Source organism: Alosa sapidissima, chromosome 13 (genome assembly GCF_018492685.1).
Source record: "Alosa sapidissima isolate fAloSap1 chromosome 13, fAloSap1.pri, whole genome shotgun sequence".
In the NCBI taxonomy this organism is placed as follows: domain Eukaryota; kingdom Metazoa; phylum Chordata; class Actinopteri; order Clupeiformes; family Clupeidae; genus Alosa; species Alosa sapidissima.
In genome coordinates, this window is record NC_055969.1 from 36,518,661 (window position 1) to 36,536,645 (window position 17,985).

Sequence of the window (17,985 nt, forward strand, 5' to 3'; positions counted from 1 at the left end):
CCTCATAAGAGGGAGTCTAGCAAAGTTCAGCATAGGAGAGAATGGGTTTTAACCAGGGCTTTTTTTTTTCCCAATCGGTTCGTTCCGAACAGAAATGGAATTATAACGTTTCCGGTTATTAGTTCCACCAATAAATTGACGTTCCCGAACCGGTTAGAACAAAAAAAATACTGTTCCCGGAACGGTTAATTTCGTTCCTGTCAGCTGTTTAATGCTATAGAATTATGTCACATCTTTCTCATCCAGCTTAAACCAAATGTAATAATATTACAACCATTATTAAATAATAATAATTATATTATTAATAATAATAATAATTAAATAGGCCTACAATTATTTCAAATGTGTAGTTTATTGTTAAAAGAGAAAATTTCCACACAAACGTAACGACATTATTAAGACACGTGGTTATGCCACTCGGGCAACAACAAATTCCAACTGTCGGGGGGAAAGGCCTACTCACAAGCCATCTGTGCATTAGGCAAACAGAGGTGTTGGTGCCATTTAGCCAAATGTTCGCTAGTCCATCATTAACGTGGAGTCGACAAATATAGCTATTGTTATTGTGTTTGGAATAAGCGTTTTAATTAACGAAGGATCGTAATTTACCTCTTATTTAAGATGTGGAGTGGAGACTTTGTAATCCACCGCTCTCTCTCCATTCAGTCAGCGAATGTCTGATGTGATGTCACACAGGAAGTGAACCTCAGCCGTCATGGTAACGTGCGCAGGAAAATAATTACTTTTTTTTTTTAGGCAGTGAAAACATTGAGGAACGAAATAAAACCGGTATTAACCGGTTACCATTATTTTTAAATAAGTGTTCCTGTTGTGTGTTCCAGAACATAAAAAATAATAACGTTTCCGGTTTCGTTCCTGTTCCCTGTAAAATACAAAAAGTTCCCGGTTTTCGTTTTTCGTTCCTTGAACCGGTTCAAAGCCCTGGTTTTAACTGCATTTTCTTTTACACTGATAAGGCCAAAAATGTTCTCTATGACATACCAGTGGTTCATAAGCATGAGCCTGACTGGCAGGGACAAAGTAAAGACGAATAGGCTACAAAATTTAGGTAAATCATGGCCATCAAATCATCAGTGAGAAATTAATTAGGGGTGTGAGTAGGATCGGATCACTATTAGTATGTATCATGGCTTCAAAATGGCAGTTGTGTCATTTGCCATAACATAGGCTTTCATATACAACAAGTTAAGTAGAATCAGTAAGCAAATTAATAGTCTGTCTATAGCTAATATATATAAAGAGCAAATGTGTGGTAGCACATATACACTGATGGTTTTATAGTCAGGTATACCCATACCCATACCCATACAGGTATACCCATATCCTCTTCATCACATTTTAAGATCAATAATGGTTGCCAGTAAAGAAAAAAGGTATCAGGATATTTTCAGGCAGGTAGTAGACTCTAGCATGACATACTGGAATGAAGTCATGTTTTTGGCCTTTATCAGTGTAAAAAAACCTACTTTATGATCCCTTATCCCATGTGTTTTAATTGACCAACTTTGCTGGACTCCCTCTTATGAGGTCATCATTGTGTCTGGAATGTTTCCTGGAATGTTCATAAATTCAGTTATAAAAATAACTGTAAATATTGTTTTATTGCATTTAAGGTTGATTTTTCAAGAAAAATCCTTACTCACTACTATCTTGCTTCATGTCCCTTCATTTGTCAAAAATGTTTTTTTAACCTGACATACGCACTTTAAACATTCCCTCCACTGTTCCGTGTCCTTAATGCACTCTTACACAGCACTGTGCCTTGGTCCTCAAAAACTCACACATTGTTTAAAGATCCACAGATTGCATGTTTGTTATATTATTAAATGACAGGAATTACAATAAGGTTGAAGAATCGCAAAGTGCAATCTGTATGCAGCTTCATCTCAAAACTCCTGCACTTTAGATAGTGGCCCACTTGTCTATGTTAGATACTTTATCAGACACTTTCCTCAGTTTGCAGAATGGATTTCTGTGAATAACAACCCAAACCCAATTCGTTCTTATTTGTCATATTCATTCAAATGTACTTGGAGTAAAACAAGTGTCAGACATCCTCCCAAATTGATGATCCATTAATAAATTCTCCATAGATAGCATCTGTCTGCTCATGAGGTCAGTGCTAATCGGTAGCAGACATCACTGGCCTAGTTTAGCCTCATCAGCCCCAGCTTGGCCTCTCTGTATGGGGGCTCAGCCGTAGGCAGCCTAATCGCCTGTGACAGTGTTTTTACGGAGAACCCGACTGAGAATGATGTGCCCTAATGGTGGAAAACCACACAGATTTGAGATAGATTTCCGACTTGCTTTGAAGTCCCCTCTCGCCAGATTTGGTCAAGCTATTTAGCGTGGATCAGTGACAGTGTTACATCACTGCTTTAGATGATGCATGCTATGCTATATGCTTTGGATGGATGTCAGAGTCATGTCTTACCAAATATTGGCAACAGGCGAGAAAGAAATATACATTCCTAGCGTATGTTATTTATTTATGCATATGTATATGTACTCAAGAGTGTCTGCATGCCATTCAAATGAGAGTGAGCATTGTGTGTGCAGTGTGTTGCGTAGCGTATTGGCTGCGTTGGTTCTTCCCCACTACTTCAGCGGTGTGTCATAAAGCAAAGCCACGCAGCAGGACCCAACAGGAGAGCCTGAGCTCAACACATGATGTCAGTCGGACTTGGACGCTTTTCGGAAAATCCGCCATGCCAGAGGCGACTGAAATTCCACGTTTCCACACACACACACCATCTGCACAGTCACACACACACTCACTCCCTCATTTCCGTTCACCCCTCTTTCCTCCCCTCCTTCTCTTCATCCTTCTAGCCGGTTTTGTTTTTTCGGTCTGAGGAACGGCTAAAATAAACCATCCTGACGTGTCGGAGCCTCCACGACCAAACAATGAGTTTCTTTATTGTTTCTTTCACTCTCCTGCCTAGTGCGTTGTCTCCATGGAAACAAAATATATGGGCCCAACTCAACTCTGGTTTAAAGACTTAGGGGGCCATGTGCAGAAATAGGCCTTGTGTCATAAATGCTCCCAGCGCTCACGTCCAGCAAAGCTGTAGCCTCTCCCAGCGCTCACGTCCAGCAAAGCTGTAGCCTCTCCCAGCGCTCACGTCCAGCAAAGCTGTAGCCCCTCCCAGATGTGGCCGGTGGCTGGTGTTGGTGTGAAATGAAACAGACATGTTTGCACCGTGACGACCCATTCCTCCCCCCTGTCTCTCTCACCTGGCTGCTGGACAGTACAGAGGCCTTGCTTAGGGTCAGCAGATACCCAAAGACTTGAAATCTCAAGGGAATGCAATGAAACTCACAAGCAAAACTAAAATAATTTCAAATGTGGATTACCCTAGAAGTGCTGTTCAATTCAAGAAATGTGTGTCAGAAGTGCAAATTATATTAACACGTAATCAAGGCACTATTTATACAGAAACAACTTTCATGTTACCTAGCAACCAAAGCAGGGAATTGTGAGTCAGAGTTAGAATGGGCTGAGAATTCTGTCATCTGCAGCCGTGCTGCTGCTTGTCTGTCGGCCTGGTAGGCGTCGTCAGGCCGGTGATCTGTTAGTCACATACAGCAGGTTAAACAGAGAGAAACCTGGGAAAAGTAGATGGAAAGAGAGAAAGAAAGAAAGAATTGTTTTTCCCAACTGCACAGTGCCAGGGCCATTTTATTTTACATCAACAGCAACTCACCAGGCAGTAAAGCTCACACAGTGAGCCAACAATGACACACACACACACACACACACACCATGAGCCAGCTCTGAGGTCAGTGCCAACAGAAACTCCCTAACCACCTCAAGGCATTTGTTTTCCCACACTGAAAAACTCCAAAAAGTTCTCCGGCAGACCTAAGATTATTACTCACCAGAGGAACAGATATATGGACCCTTTTACTTGGACCCTTTACACACACACACACACTGATCCACATTCTCACTCAGAAATAACAACATCTGGTGTTTCCATCAGCTCCTCGAACCCTAACCCCTAAAACCGCACACACAACCCTCTAGGTTAGTCGAGAAGTCTTCATATCACCAACCAAGTTTCCAGAAACAACACCGGGAGTGGATATAAATAGTTCCAAGTGCTGGGTCTGATCCTCTCGTTAAGCCCTACAATGAAGGAAGTTCCCTTTTAAGACCTTAAAACCTCTAAAAATAGTTGTCTGTTTTCATTTCTAGCTCTTTTTCATGACACTGATCTGAGCACAGCTCTCTGTTGTCTGTGCTTAATGTCAGTTCAAAGGAATGAATGTTGTATAATCTGTCATTCAAGGCATTTGCTGTCAGGTGACAATGGGAGTCTAGTTGACAACATTTGGAACTGCTCAATTATTATGTACTTTAAGAGCTGTGTGTGTGTGTTATTATGTACTTTAAGAGCTGTGTGTGTATGTGTGCAGGGGCGCCTGCAGGAATTAATGCTATGGTACGCACCCCCCCCGGCGAAAAAAAATCACATGTGGATAATATTTGTCCGTTTCCCGGTTTTAGCCCTGTGGTCAGCAAAAAAGTAGCCTACATAGCATAACAACATGCAACTAGAAAAGCATTTCCTGAAGGAAATACAGTGCATGAAAATGCAAAAAATAATATGTAAAATATCACACAGAGTAAAAACAAATAATGCAGATATAGTTGCAATAGTGTTGCTAGGGTACATATGTTGGTTGTAATACCAAATTAAGTGGTTGCTATGGTGGTTGCTTGGGTAATCCTATTGGTTGCTAGGGTGTTTATCATGGTTGCTAGGCTGTTGCTAGGGTACTTGAGGTGGTTGCTATGCTGTTGCTAGGGTAGTTATGGTGGTTGCTATGCTGTTGGTAGGGTACTTGAGTTGGTTGCTAGGCTGTTGCTAGGTTAGTTGTGGTGTTGCTATGCTGGTTGCTAGGTTAAAGTCATTGGTTGATAGGCCTATATTGCTTGCTAGGTTGTAATTGTGGAAGTGGTTGCTTGGCTGTTGCTAGGGTATGACATGGTTGCTAGGCTGTTGCTAGGGTACTTGAGGTGGTTGCTAGGCTGTTGCTAGGTTAGTTGTGGTGTTGCTATGCTGGTTGCTAGGTTAAACTCATTGGTTGATATATTGCTTGCTAGGTTGTAATTGTGGAAGTGGTTGCTAGGCTGTTGCTAGGGTACTTGAGGTGGTTGCTAGGTTAGTTGTGGTGGTTGCTATCCTGGTTACTAGGTTAAACTATGTTGGTTGCTAGGCTGTTGCTAGGGTATTTGACGTGGTTGCTAGGCTGTTGCTAGGGTACTTGAGGTGGTTGCTAGGTAGATGAGGTTTAATATAATTGGAATGACTGAAGAGTTAAATAGGTAGATAGTTTAACTGGTTAAATTATGTGCTAGGTAGATGAGGTTTAACCCTCTAGGCGCCACGGTCGAGTTTACTCGACAAGATGCGGTACTGAATAAAACGGCCGATTTAGTCAAATAGGGTGTCATATTTCGTTCGACCTCCACTCCACTAGATGGCAGACATGTCATACGTCATCACCGAGTCCGAAAAAGGTCATGCTTTAAACAAAACTTTTGAGCTACAGCGCATTGAATCAGTGCGTGCAATACCGGAGCTAGTGTGCGTGTGAGCCAGTTTATCAGAGCGATATTGTCAATGTCAGCGAGTATTTGCATTAGATTATCGTCTAATGGCATCAAAAAAGTTTACCCGAAATGAAGTGTTGGGTCTTCTATTCGCGGATCCTGATTCTGAAGGAGAATATCTGCCTTCAGAAAATGACGGTGATTCGTTTAGTGAGGCTTCAGATGCGTCCCTGCCTTGCAATGATGCAGCTGGACAAAGTGAGAGTTTAGCTTACACCAAGCACGTTGAATTGTTTGCCCAATGTCAGTGGTGGGAATAATGTTTTACGGGGTCGGAGTGTTCATTGGGAAGTTAGCAGGGTGTTAGTGGTGTGGCAAACGAGGCTGGAGGTAATGTCCATGTAGCGCTAGCTTCTGTCTTCTGACCGTGTGCCTCTCCGCAATCGCGGCGACAATCGCGGCGTGGTGGAGCCTTTGTCTAATGCCACTGGGTATGTTAGACGAGGTCGAAGTGCTCATAGGACAGTTAGGGGGGAACGTAGAGGCAGTGTGACAGTAGGCCTAAAGGCAGAGAATGACAGTAGGCCTAGTCCGAGCTGCACAAATTCTCTCCACTCGGCGCGCGCGAGGCAGATTTGGCCATGCTGCTCGCATGGTGGAGGTGGTGACACGGGGCAGGGGAGCCATTAGGTCATGCATAGTCTATCACAAGATGATGGAAATGCCGGCCCTGTATGGATAGGGATAGGGAGTCATTATCTCTACAGCAAAAGGCCTGCTACATAAAAAAAAAAAATGTCAGCCATTTATTAGTAATGATTTACACTGTTGATTTGCTATCTATTTCCCTGATCATTTAGGACATACACTATGTGTTCCTTTTTGTGTGTTCATGTCCTTGTGATGTGTGTGTTTTTGTCAGCTAAGAAAAAAAACATCAACAAAAACAACAACAAAAAAAATTCTAACATTGTCTCTTGTCTTGTCTCGTCATCTCACTCCTGATCTGTGCCTTGCCGTGGCAAATGAGCTTTTGAACTAAACAGGTCTTGTCTACTTGTGTTTGTGTGTCATCTGAATAATATATATATGTGCCCCATACATGGAATCAGAGTGCCTACTGTATGTAGTAAATGGAAAATCTCTACAGCAAAAGGCCAGTCTACCACTACATGCATTTGGTTTGTTTCTGCCATTTATTAGTAATGATTTACACAGTTTGTTCACTACTTACTATTTACCTGAGCATTCAGTATTGTGCAGTATAGCATACAGAAGGTGAGGGACATTTTGGGGGGAAAGAAGTGGTGCATTTTATCATTATTAATATAGTTGGAATGACTGAACAGTTAAATAGGTGGATAGTTTAAATCAGAGGTCTCAAACTCAAATGAGCTGGGGGCCACTTCTGCCAACGTCATCTGATTGGAGGGCCGGCTATTTCTGAAAATGCAATGTTCTTTTTTTCAAATACCACACAAAACTGCAAACAGAAAGTGCAAGTGTTTTTATCTAGTTTTAGACACCTGTGCTAGCAACCTTAGCTTATAAATAAAATAATGATAAAATAAATATTAATACAAATTATAAAACAAACAAAAAGCAAAAAAACGGGTATGTGTGTGTTTCACACCAAATAAAAATATTTTCCTCTCATAACTTTTCTAAACCTGGCAAACTAGGCGTCAGGGTTAAGAAAGCAACACCATTGGATTTTTATATCAAAATTTCAAAAGGCCATGGCTTGAAAGTGGTCAGAGATAAAGTCCTACTGTAAATGTAAAAATCTTTGAGTATAAACAAAAGTTTATGAAGGGGGTAAATGTACCCATCACTGGATGGCAAGCACCTCAAATTATGCACCTTTCAGTAAATACTGGATGAACATATTTGAGCAGGTTTACTTTCCTTTTTTTCATATTACCCACATAACAAATGAACAGGAAAACACCTAAATACCAACACCTAAGATGTATATGGTTTAGTGATGTATTACTAAACCACAAGGCCTACAATAAAGTATTCTGGTCAAATCAGTTCCTATCGCGGGTCATCTGAGTACCCAGAAGTTCGCATAGTTCGTTTCTACTAGCCCTGCTGTCTGTACCACGTCCATTACGGACACTTTCATCACGATTACCACTGCAACCAAGCTATGTTGGGCAGAGGGTCGAAATAAGCATGGTATGGTTAGTGGACACCGTCGTATAGGCTACACGCAAAGACGCACCTCCATTCACAGACCCACTGTGACTATCACTGTCAATAGACGATCGATCATAATCTCCAAGAGGATATTCTCCTTCAGAATCAGAATAACATAGCCTACCTAAGACTTCATCACACGTGAACGTTTTTCAACATTAGGTGTAGGCCTATTTCTGCTTCAATTTGTGCAAAACTATGGCCTGCATCGCTTCCGCGTCATTACAAATGCACGTATTTGTGTTTCTCGCGTGTAATTCAGGAAAAGTATTTCCTGAAAACTTTGCGCAGCGATTTTGGGTTTGAATCAAGCTCTGGATGTCTAGCACATAGTGGAGCAGAGTAGGCTACAAATGAGATTTGTCACCGTACTTGGATCTATCGTCTATTTTAATCAGTATCGTTGTTTGTCGCAATTAAAAATAGCCTCAAGGGCCGAATTACATTATTATTTTGACATACGTCGCGGGCCGGACGCAGGCCGGATTTGGCCCGCGGGCCGGGTGTTTGAGACCCCTGGTTTAAATGGTTAAATTATTTGCTAGGTAGATGAGGTTTAATATGAATGACTAAAATAGGTAGATGAGGTTTAATATAGTTGGAATGACTGAACAGTTAAATAGGTTGATAGTTTAAAAGGTTAAATTATTTGCTAGGTAGATGAGGTTTAATATTGAAATGACTGAACAGTTTATTGCTGGATAGTTCAAATGGTTAAATTATTTGCTAGGTAGATGAGGTTTACGATAAGTCAAGCAACGAGTAAGAATGAACAGGTATGATAAGGGATCAGATTCCAAAAATAATTCAGTGGAAATGCATGGATTCCAGTTGCTGCTACTGGAAGAAACCTGTTCATTCTTACTTGTTGCTCGACTTATCGTGACTAAATTCAAGATGGCTGCAAACGTTAAACTTCGTGAAGATACTGTCTGTATAAATCATCTTGTAAGTAAACTACCAGTGCTTTTTCAAAGTTCTCAATGTCTCGTTTTAAATGTCAGGGCCCTCGGAAGTCTACCAATGAAGTGTGGAGATACATTGAGCCTCTTAAATGGGTGTAAAACAGTGATTTATTTGCATGGCTAGCCCGATGCCGAAGCACCACTATTGAAAAAGCTGTTGGTAGCATCGGCTAACTAGCGCCAGATTTTGGAGTGCAGGGGACAAGCCGAGATGGGCTATGAGACATACGTTCACACTCGGTATCATGTTTCAATACACTTTTGGTCAATATCACACCGGAATTCTCCTTTAACGCAAGTTTACAATCGGCAAGTCGGTCGGACTAAAAGGGGAAAAAAATAAATATTTGGTTCTAAATTGACAGGGTCGGTCAAAGGGTTACGGCAAACAAAAATATTTTTAAGGATGGCCTGGCAGTGTTTTTTTGCGCGTTTGCAGAAGTCAGCCAAATATGAATGTAATTCTGTGGCATAAAGCAGATGTATTTGTTTATTGTACAGAAAAATAAAAATGACATGTCCAGCAGTCAATTGACTACATTGCAGTCAAGAAGTAGGGCAAATTAATTTACGAAACCAAAACGTGGGTCATACCTCTATTGCGTAGCCTGTTAAAAACGTCGCCAGATAGTATTAAATCGGCAACAACATTGTTTTCTGCAGAAGCCTACCCAAGGCTACAGATTAAATCTGAACAGTTATTTCTCTACTGGCTCAATTATCACACCACTGTTTTGATTTGCGTAGCTGCGTTACCCCCAACACTGACAATAATGTAGACAGCAAATTTCGATTTTGATTACCACCTGGGCCAAACCCGGCCAAGCGTTCATAGCGACGTCGCTTTTTGATCCTTCGATGTCGGCTCTTCCTATCATTGTGAAGCAGAATTCACCAAGCGTTGGATTGTTCACCCACTAATAGGGGACGTGAGCTGGGTTTAGACCGTCGTGAGACAGGTTAGTTTTACTGATGATGTGTTGTTGCAATGGTAATCCTGCTCAGTACGAGAGGAGCCGCAGGTTCAGGCTGGGATTACTTTCGGCAAGTCTCCTGCTTTTTCAGAACGGGCGGCAGGCAGAGCGATGTACAGTGGCAGAGCGACGCACAGTGGCTGAAAGTGGTACTAAAGCTTCACGCCTCGTAATGCGCGACTGAAGTGGTCATTTGACAGCGATGCCCACTGTACCTGCGCTGGTGTCGACTACCCCTCACCATGCCTTAGTTATGCTGCTATAGCATAGTGCTGTCATGGACTTTTCATGTGTCACGCCGTACAACCCCCTCTCTCCCCTTCTCTCTCTCTCAACTCTCCCTCTCTTGCTATTCTCACTATGGTATACTGTAACAATATATAGTACCACTGATTACTTATTGACATTAACCATTTTGATTTTCAGTAATACTAACCCACTCTACATCTCTCTTTCTTTCCCCTTACTGTAGCTCACTTGTGAGGTATATCATCACCAGTCATCAACCATCCGTGTGTTGGCCCTCCTCTCACCCATCTTACCTGAAGTACTGTCCCCCTATCTGGATTCCTGGCCCGTACAGCCTAGTGACCCATCACCTGCCTACGACAATTCTGCCCGGATTCCTGGCCCGTCTGCCGGGACAAATCCAACGCTGGACTATTTGAACTTTATGTCACTAAATCAGGAATAATGAATTATCAAACCGGATACGTAATCACCCCACCTCTTGTAACTTTCAAGTGCTTTTAACACCATGTCTTATTCTCTACACCTGACTATCATATGCATTTGTCATGTATACAGACCTTACTGTCCTGTATTGACCCTAGGCAGATGGGTCAGGCCCTTGAGTCGTGGATCTGCTCGAGGTTTCTTCCTATATGTATCTCCAATTCTAGGGAGTTTTTCCCCCGTTACCCGGTTACCCATGGGCCTCTCTCTTACTTTTCTTCCTTTCTTTCCTTTTTTCTCTGATTGCCTACATTCTGTAAAGTGCCATGATACATGTGTAATGTTTTGGCGCTCTATAAGCACAATAAATTGAATTGATATGGTACAGGACATCTGCTTTAGTTCTCTAGCTCTATTGGCTAAGCTAACAGATGTTCTAACGTTACTTTGGGCTAACTTAACCACATGCTGCTGCACCAGCAAAGCCATCTTGCACCAGCTGTATCCCACAAGACAGGCTGGTCACACCAGCAAGGCCAGCTTCCTCAGATGGTAACACACACACACCAGCAAGGCCAGCTTCCTCAGATGGTAACACACACACACACACACCAGCAAGGCCAGCTTCCTCAGATGGTAACACACACACACACACACCAGCAAGGCCAGCTTCCTCAGATGGTAACACACACACACCAGCAAGGCCAGCTTCCTCAGGTGGTAACACACACACACACACACACACACCAGGGTTTCCGTTGTCCGGTACTTTTTACTGTACGTCTGCCCCGAAGGCTAGCGTTAAACGCTAATTAGCGGTTTGCAATAAAACTGGTTCATTTTCATTTGACTAGCATGAAAACAAATCCCAGCGAATGGTCGAACTCGATACACATGTGTACCCCTAACCCCTAGGTTCATTTTTGCGCCGGAATTGTCCTTTAACGGACAATATTTTAAATTTAACGGTCTTGGTTCTATTAGGAAGAAATGAATTCTGGGTGGATTTAGGCCTCAGACTCGTGGTGTGAGAGGTATCGGAGCGGCTGTTCTGGCCTCTAAATTAAAAAGCGATCTGCGCTCCATCAAAATTCCATCCACTCCTCACTCACGGTCCTTCGCTCACTAGCTCTGCTACACGCACGCACACCAGGTGTGACAAACTGTGGGACAGGGTTGTGTGTTGCTGCCTTGAGACAAATGACTCATGCGTTTGTAACCTAATGAATTGCCACTTCCCATTATGATGCGCAATAATTCCCTGGTAGCCCCTAGGTGCGTGCACGAGACAAATGTTAAAAAAAAACAACTCGGGACAAATGTTAAAAAACAACAACAGAAAACCGTCAACCGGTAAATGAAGAAGTAGCACTACGTTTGATGAGAGACGGAGAGAAAGATTGAGAAGAATTAAAATACGGACGACTTCGAAATCATAATAGATACTTGGAACTACGGACACTTGGATACTTAAAAACGAACATTGGAAAACAATATAAAGATCCTCTTTCCCCCGCACAAAGCTTTGGTGAGTCGCAAGTCACAGCCTAACGCAAACAGATTTGCATGTTCAATGTAATCATAGCCAATTATTTAGTACATCTTAATTTTACCCGAAAACAGATGATCACCCTTTGAAAAGAAAGAATACTTTTCCCTTGTATTTTGTACATGGTACTGGAATCCTGGTGAGCAAGCCTTGAACACTTGAAACCTAAGCTAGCCCAGCTAAAATTGTATCGGTAATTCCGATTTGATTGCTAGACATTTAAAACCAGTCAGGACACCCGATCTATAGATCAACCATAGAGTTTAATTAATGTATGAATTTTAGACAGCTTAATATAATAATGTGCTTGTTAAAAAAAACTGTAAGCTCCGGTTGCCGTTAGCTGCCGACTCAGGCTACGTGGTGTCCACGGAAGCCATAGCAACCAAGCCTGGCTGCAATGACATTTATTAGACTGCTCCTACAGCAATATGCTGCTGTTGTTAATCAAACTCAGAAATTAGTTATATTTAGTATTTTGCGTTTTTGGTAGGATCTGGACATTGCACTTTACACAAGTTGGACTGAACCATTTCCCCTTTTCATTTATTTTCTTTTCTTTATTATTTTCTTGAGTGCACTCACATTTTGTTTTGGGTTGGGTTTTATTTTGTTTAATTTATAGTATATAATAATATTGGATAAGATATTAGGTAATATAGTATAAGGTTAGGATAATATATTAATAGTATTTTAAAAAGGAAAATACAATTAGAATTAGATATTAAATAGAACAAAAATATAAAGTAGTACATGGATATATAAATACAATAAATAGAATATTAGAATAGAACATATAAAATAGCATAATAGAATAGTAAACTGATATAACATAATACATCTCTTTTAATATTGATACTGAAATAACTTAAACTGAATTGAATTACTTTTACCTGTGAAATAAACTATATATTTATCTACGAGTGTGTGTGTTGTCTTTGGGGTGAGTACTAGAATCTGGTCTAGTAAAAACCTACACCAATCTCCACTGAACCTAGACTATAGACTGTCCCTGCACAAGTGTAGGCTATTACCCTGAACCTAGAGTATAGACTGTCTCTGCACAAGTGTAGGCCATTACCCTGTCGTGCAGGTTACACGTTCTCTCACTCATGCTGCTGAGTGTTGATGAGAAGTGAGCTGCAGGTATCATTTTTAGAAGAAAGACCTTTTGACTTGTGTGTGCTCGCTTTTTATGTGTCTGTGCAAGTGTGTCTATATGCGCGCTGTGTGTGTGTATGTGGGTTTTTGTGAGTGTGTGTTTATGTGTCCTATCTCTGAGAGAGCTGGGAGTGTAAACTTGACCACTGGGGTCAGTCTTTCTTTCTCTCTAAAAGCATCAGTCATCACACTGGGGTCAGTCTTTCTTTCTCTCCCTCTCTAAAAGCATCAGTCATCACATTCTTAGCAATGGAAGATAAACTTTACACGACTGAGTAAAGATTGATAGGCGCTGGCATGTTCCATCTAAATATTTCTCTTTGTAGCGGGAGGTTTTTCTATCAGCAGGGTTTGTGTGCTGGGGAGGGGTGTGTGTGTGTGTGTGTGTTGGGGGGGGGGGGGCATTCCAGATGTGCGGCCCAAAAATGAAGAAACAAGAACGATGCGGAAAAGAGGCTGAGACAAATAGAAAGAAAGAGAGAATAAGTGAGGGAGGGAATAAAAGAGAGAGAGAATAAGCAAGAGAGAGAATAAGAGAGAAAGAGAGAGAGAATAAGGGAGAGGGGCATCGTCGGGACATTTTTCTCTTTTCTTTCCTAAACAGTGTCATCACACATCTCTGCAAGAGACAGGGAGAGTGTGTGTGAGGGAGAGAGTGTGTGTGTGTCTGAGAGAGAGAGTGTGTGTGTGAGAGACAGGGAGAGTGTGTGGGGGGGGAGAGAGTGTGTGTGTGTGTGTGAGGGAGAGAGAGTGTGTGTGTGAGGGAGAGAGTGTGTGTGTGAGAGAGAGAGTGTGTGTGAGAGAGTGTGTGTGGCGTGTGTGTGTGAGAGAGAGAGAGTGTGTGTGTGTGAGAGAGAGAGTGTGTGTGAGAGAGAGAGAGTGTGCGTGGTGTGTGTGTGTGAGAGATAGACAGTATTATGAGCTGTATTATTGCTTATTTCCTGATAAATGTGTGTGTGAGAGAGGATGTGTGTATGTAAAATTGCTTTGGCAATACAAGTGTCCTACTATCTGTAGTCTTACTATACTGTCTTGCCAATAAAGCACATTTTGAATTTGAATGTGAGAGAGTGTGTGTGTGTGTGTGAGAGAGAGAGATGACAGTGATGGGAACTATTTACACTAATGAAGGCTCAGCTCTGCACTGCACCAGGTGTGTGTGTTTACACTAATGAAGGCTCAGCTCTGCACTGCACCAGGTGTGTTTGTGTGTGTGTGTGTGTGTAATGAAGGCTTCTCAGCTGTAACATCTACCAGCACAGATTTATATATTCCATGTCGTGTTGTGTTCCTACTGTAACCATAGCGCCAGGCACACACACTAACACACACACCACACATACACACTAACCCACACACACATGCCACACACACCACGCACAAACAGACACACACCACACATAAACACATACACACCACACACACACCACAGACACACACACACCACACACAAACAGACACACACATGGCACACACACACCACAGACACACACACACACATACACACACCACATACATGCCACACTCACACAGACACACCACACACAAAGACACACACCACACACACACACTAGTGTTAATTTCGTCAGACAAGACGAGAGGAAATATGTTCGTCAACTACCTTTTTTTTCATGACTAAGACAAGACGATGACGAGACTGCACTAATGTCCTGAAACACTGACTAAGACTATCTTAAGATTCATTATTGTTGACGAAAAAAGACGAGACTAAAATGTTTTGCATGAAATAAAAACTAAGATAAAATCTCTCTTCATTTTCGTCTACAAAATGAGAAGACAGAATATCTAGCTGTTATGTTTTCAAAATATTCCGAAGGAGTTCATACGCAACAGCTTTCCTGTAGGCTAGTCTACGTGCTGTTGCTGCAACCCTGTGGCTGCAACACGAAACTACATGGAACAATAACACTGGAGATTTCTGTCAGAGTTAGCAAGCTAACTACCTAAGCTTTATGCCACAATGCTAGACCCAAAGTTGAAGCTTCTCTCATACATATACAAATTAACATCCCCCAGAATGTCCATACGAACATTTTCAGCAAGTAATGTCAACTATTTAACTAGTTACACTGATGATGCAAAGTTTGCTAGCAAGTAAGCTAATATGGAAAGTTCGCTAGCAAGTTAGCTAGATCATATTCTCTGTTAAGATGGAGAGTTTGGGGAATGTGTTGCGCAGATGGCGGAGTAGAACATTAATACTTGAGTCTACGACAGTGTTTCTCAAACGTTTTCAGACGAAGGACCACTAAACTAACCAAAAAAAGAAACGCACGGGCCACCAGATTAGACCTACTTCACCAGTATATTAGCCTACACAACAGGCCTACTCACTGGACCACCTTGCTTATTGTCTTTGCACTTTGCTTATTGTGTCAGAGGATGCATATGATTTAACTGGCATATCTTACATAGACAGTGTTGCAGAACTGTTTGGATTTACATACAGTAGCCTACAAGTTGGTTCAATATTGCAAACAACTCATCTATATTATATTTTACCACGTCTGCTTGCGGACCACTTGGGATAGCTTGCGGACCACACTTTGAGAAACACTGGTCTATGAAGATCATGACAGTGGTCCATTCAAATATTTTACTGTCTATGGTCAAATCCCAGCCGAGCTATAACTGTAGCTCGACTTTCCTGTGCATGTAAACATACTGACTGACAAAAAATCTGAATGAGTTCTAACAGACGAGTAGCCCTGTGGACACACAATATTGGAAAATTGAGATGTGTGAAACACTATTTCACTGAAATGGTAATCAGAAATAATTTATTATAAAAAAAACGACTAAAATGTTTTGACTAAAACTGACTAAGACTAAGATACCTTTAGTTTTCTTTTGACTAAAACTAGACTAAAATGACGAGACTTTTAGTCGACTAAAATTTGACTAACAAAAATTATATTTGAATGACTAAATATGACAAAGACTAAAAAGGACATTTCGTCACAAGACTAAGACTACATTAAAAATAGGTGACAAAATTAACACTACGACACACACAGGTTACTTTCCTTCAGTGGATGCTGCATCTTTTCACTCTCTTCTCCTCATTCACTCTCTTTTCTTTCTTTCTTTTATTCACTTGAGCACCTGCACTGTAATAGATTCTGAGCATGTGTGTGTGTGTGTGTGTGATATCCTCCCAGACGGTCATTTCCTCGACACAGCCCAGCTGACTGATTAAAAGAACGATTCAGAACAGCAGATATTGCGCAATACTAGTGTCCCCAGCTACGCCACACACACACACACACACACACACCAGGTATTACACGACACACACACATCAGGTATCACACCACACACACACATACACACATCAGGTATCACACCACACACACACACATCAGGTATCACACCACACACACACCATAGGCGCCTTCCTTTTACACACACACACACATTCACACAGAATCACATTAGTTATCTATCAGAGCAGAGGATATGAAAGTGTAAACTCAGTGAGGCGTGTTTCCGTGGTTACATAATACTGCTCTCTATCTTTGAAGGCCACAGAGTTCATTAATGCACAATCCCCACCTGTGCATGAAGAACACGCTATCTATAAGTAAACCTGCATTCTGTAATATTTGTTTGTGTGTGTGCGCGTCCGTGCGTGTGTGAAAAAGAATATGTGTGTGAGAGTGTCTCAGTGTGTGTGTGTGTGTGTCAGTGTGTGTGCATCAGTGTATGTGTGTGTGTAAGCGTGCATGTTTGGGTGTGTGTGTGAGAGAGAGTAGGTGTGTGTGAGTGTCTCAGTGTGCGTTTGTGTGTGTCAATGTGTGTGTGTGTGTGCGTGCAAGTTGGGGTGTGTGTGTGTGACAGTGTGTGAAGTAAGTGAGAGGCCTATGGTTGAGAGGCTCTCAGCATGTCTCTGGCATCATTGCATTACAATTGGCTAGGTGGGAACAACAGTGGGAGCTGAATTTTAAAAAGCCGTGATTCAGGACAAACAGCAGCTACAGTTGCACATACACACACACATAAACACATGTTGAGTGTGTGTGTGTGTGTGTGTGTGTGCGCATGTTGAGTGAGTGTGTGTGTGTGCGCATGCTGAGTGTGTGTGTGTGCGCATGCTAAATGTGTGTGTGTGTGTGCGCATGTTGAGTGTGTGTGTGCGCATGCTGAGTGTGTGTGTGTGTGTGGTTCTGACTCAGCCTGTCTCTCCGACTTCCTCTTGTGTCTGGAGAGGCCAGTTGGGCTGAAGAGTCTCATTAGCAGCGTGTGATGGCCACAGACCCTAATTAGCTAGCCACACACTGTGTCTATGTGTGCGGGTGTGTGTGTGTGTGATGGCCACAGACCCTAATTAGCCAGCCACACACTGTGTGTATGTGTGCGGGTGTGTGATGGGCGCAGACCGTAATTAGCCAGTCACAGGGGAGATGAGGCAGAACATGGTGAGCCTGGTGGGTACGGAGGTGTGTGTGTGTGTGTACACTCGAGCTGGTTAATCCTCATGTATCTCCATAGGCAGCGAAGACTGGACAGCTGTCCACTCCTCATTGTGTGTGTGTGTGTCCACTCCTCAGGAGGGCCCAGCTGAACCACTGTCCACTCCTCATTGGGAGTTGGTTTCTAGCTAGTTTTTTCAATCAGGGCCCTGCTGAACAGCTAGAAACCAGCCTATGCTGGTAGCTGGTTTTAGCTGGTGTAGCTGGTTAGACCACCAGCTGGATATGCTGGCCATGCTGGTGACCAGCCTGTCAAGCTGGTCATGCTGGTTTGCTAGAATGACCAACATAAGCTGGCATGGCCAGTTAAACCAGCAGTGTAGACCAGCTAACATTACCAGCTTGAGGTGGTGCGAAAAGCAAAACCAGCTGGGTAAAC

The 17,985-nt window shown here is 42.3% G+C and overlaps 2 long non-coding RNA genes across 2 annotated transcripts; one reads left to right on the forward strand and one right to left on the reverse strand.

Moving 5' to 3' along the window:
- The first annotated feature begins 950 nt into the window (after window positions 1-950).
- Window positions 951-14,813, forward strand: LOC121680269. The gene is made up of 3 exons (XR_006021625.1): window positions 951-1,069; window positions 14,079-14,081; window positions 14,801-14,813. It is a non-coding gene; the product is annotated as an uncharacterized LOC121680269 (long non-coding RNA).
- Window positions 9,572-15,214, reverse strand: LOC121680267. The gene is made up of 3 exons (XR_006021624.1): window positions 15,203-15,214; window positions 10,262-10,265; window positions 9,572-9,723 (listed from the first exon to the last, which is right to left on the reverse strand). It is a non-coding gene; the product is annotated as an uncharacterized LOC121680267 (long non-coding RNA).
- Between the last annotated feature and the right edge of the window lie 2,771 nt (window positions 15,215-17,985).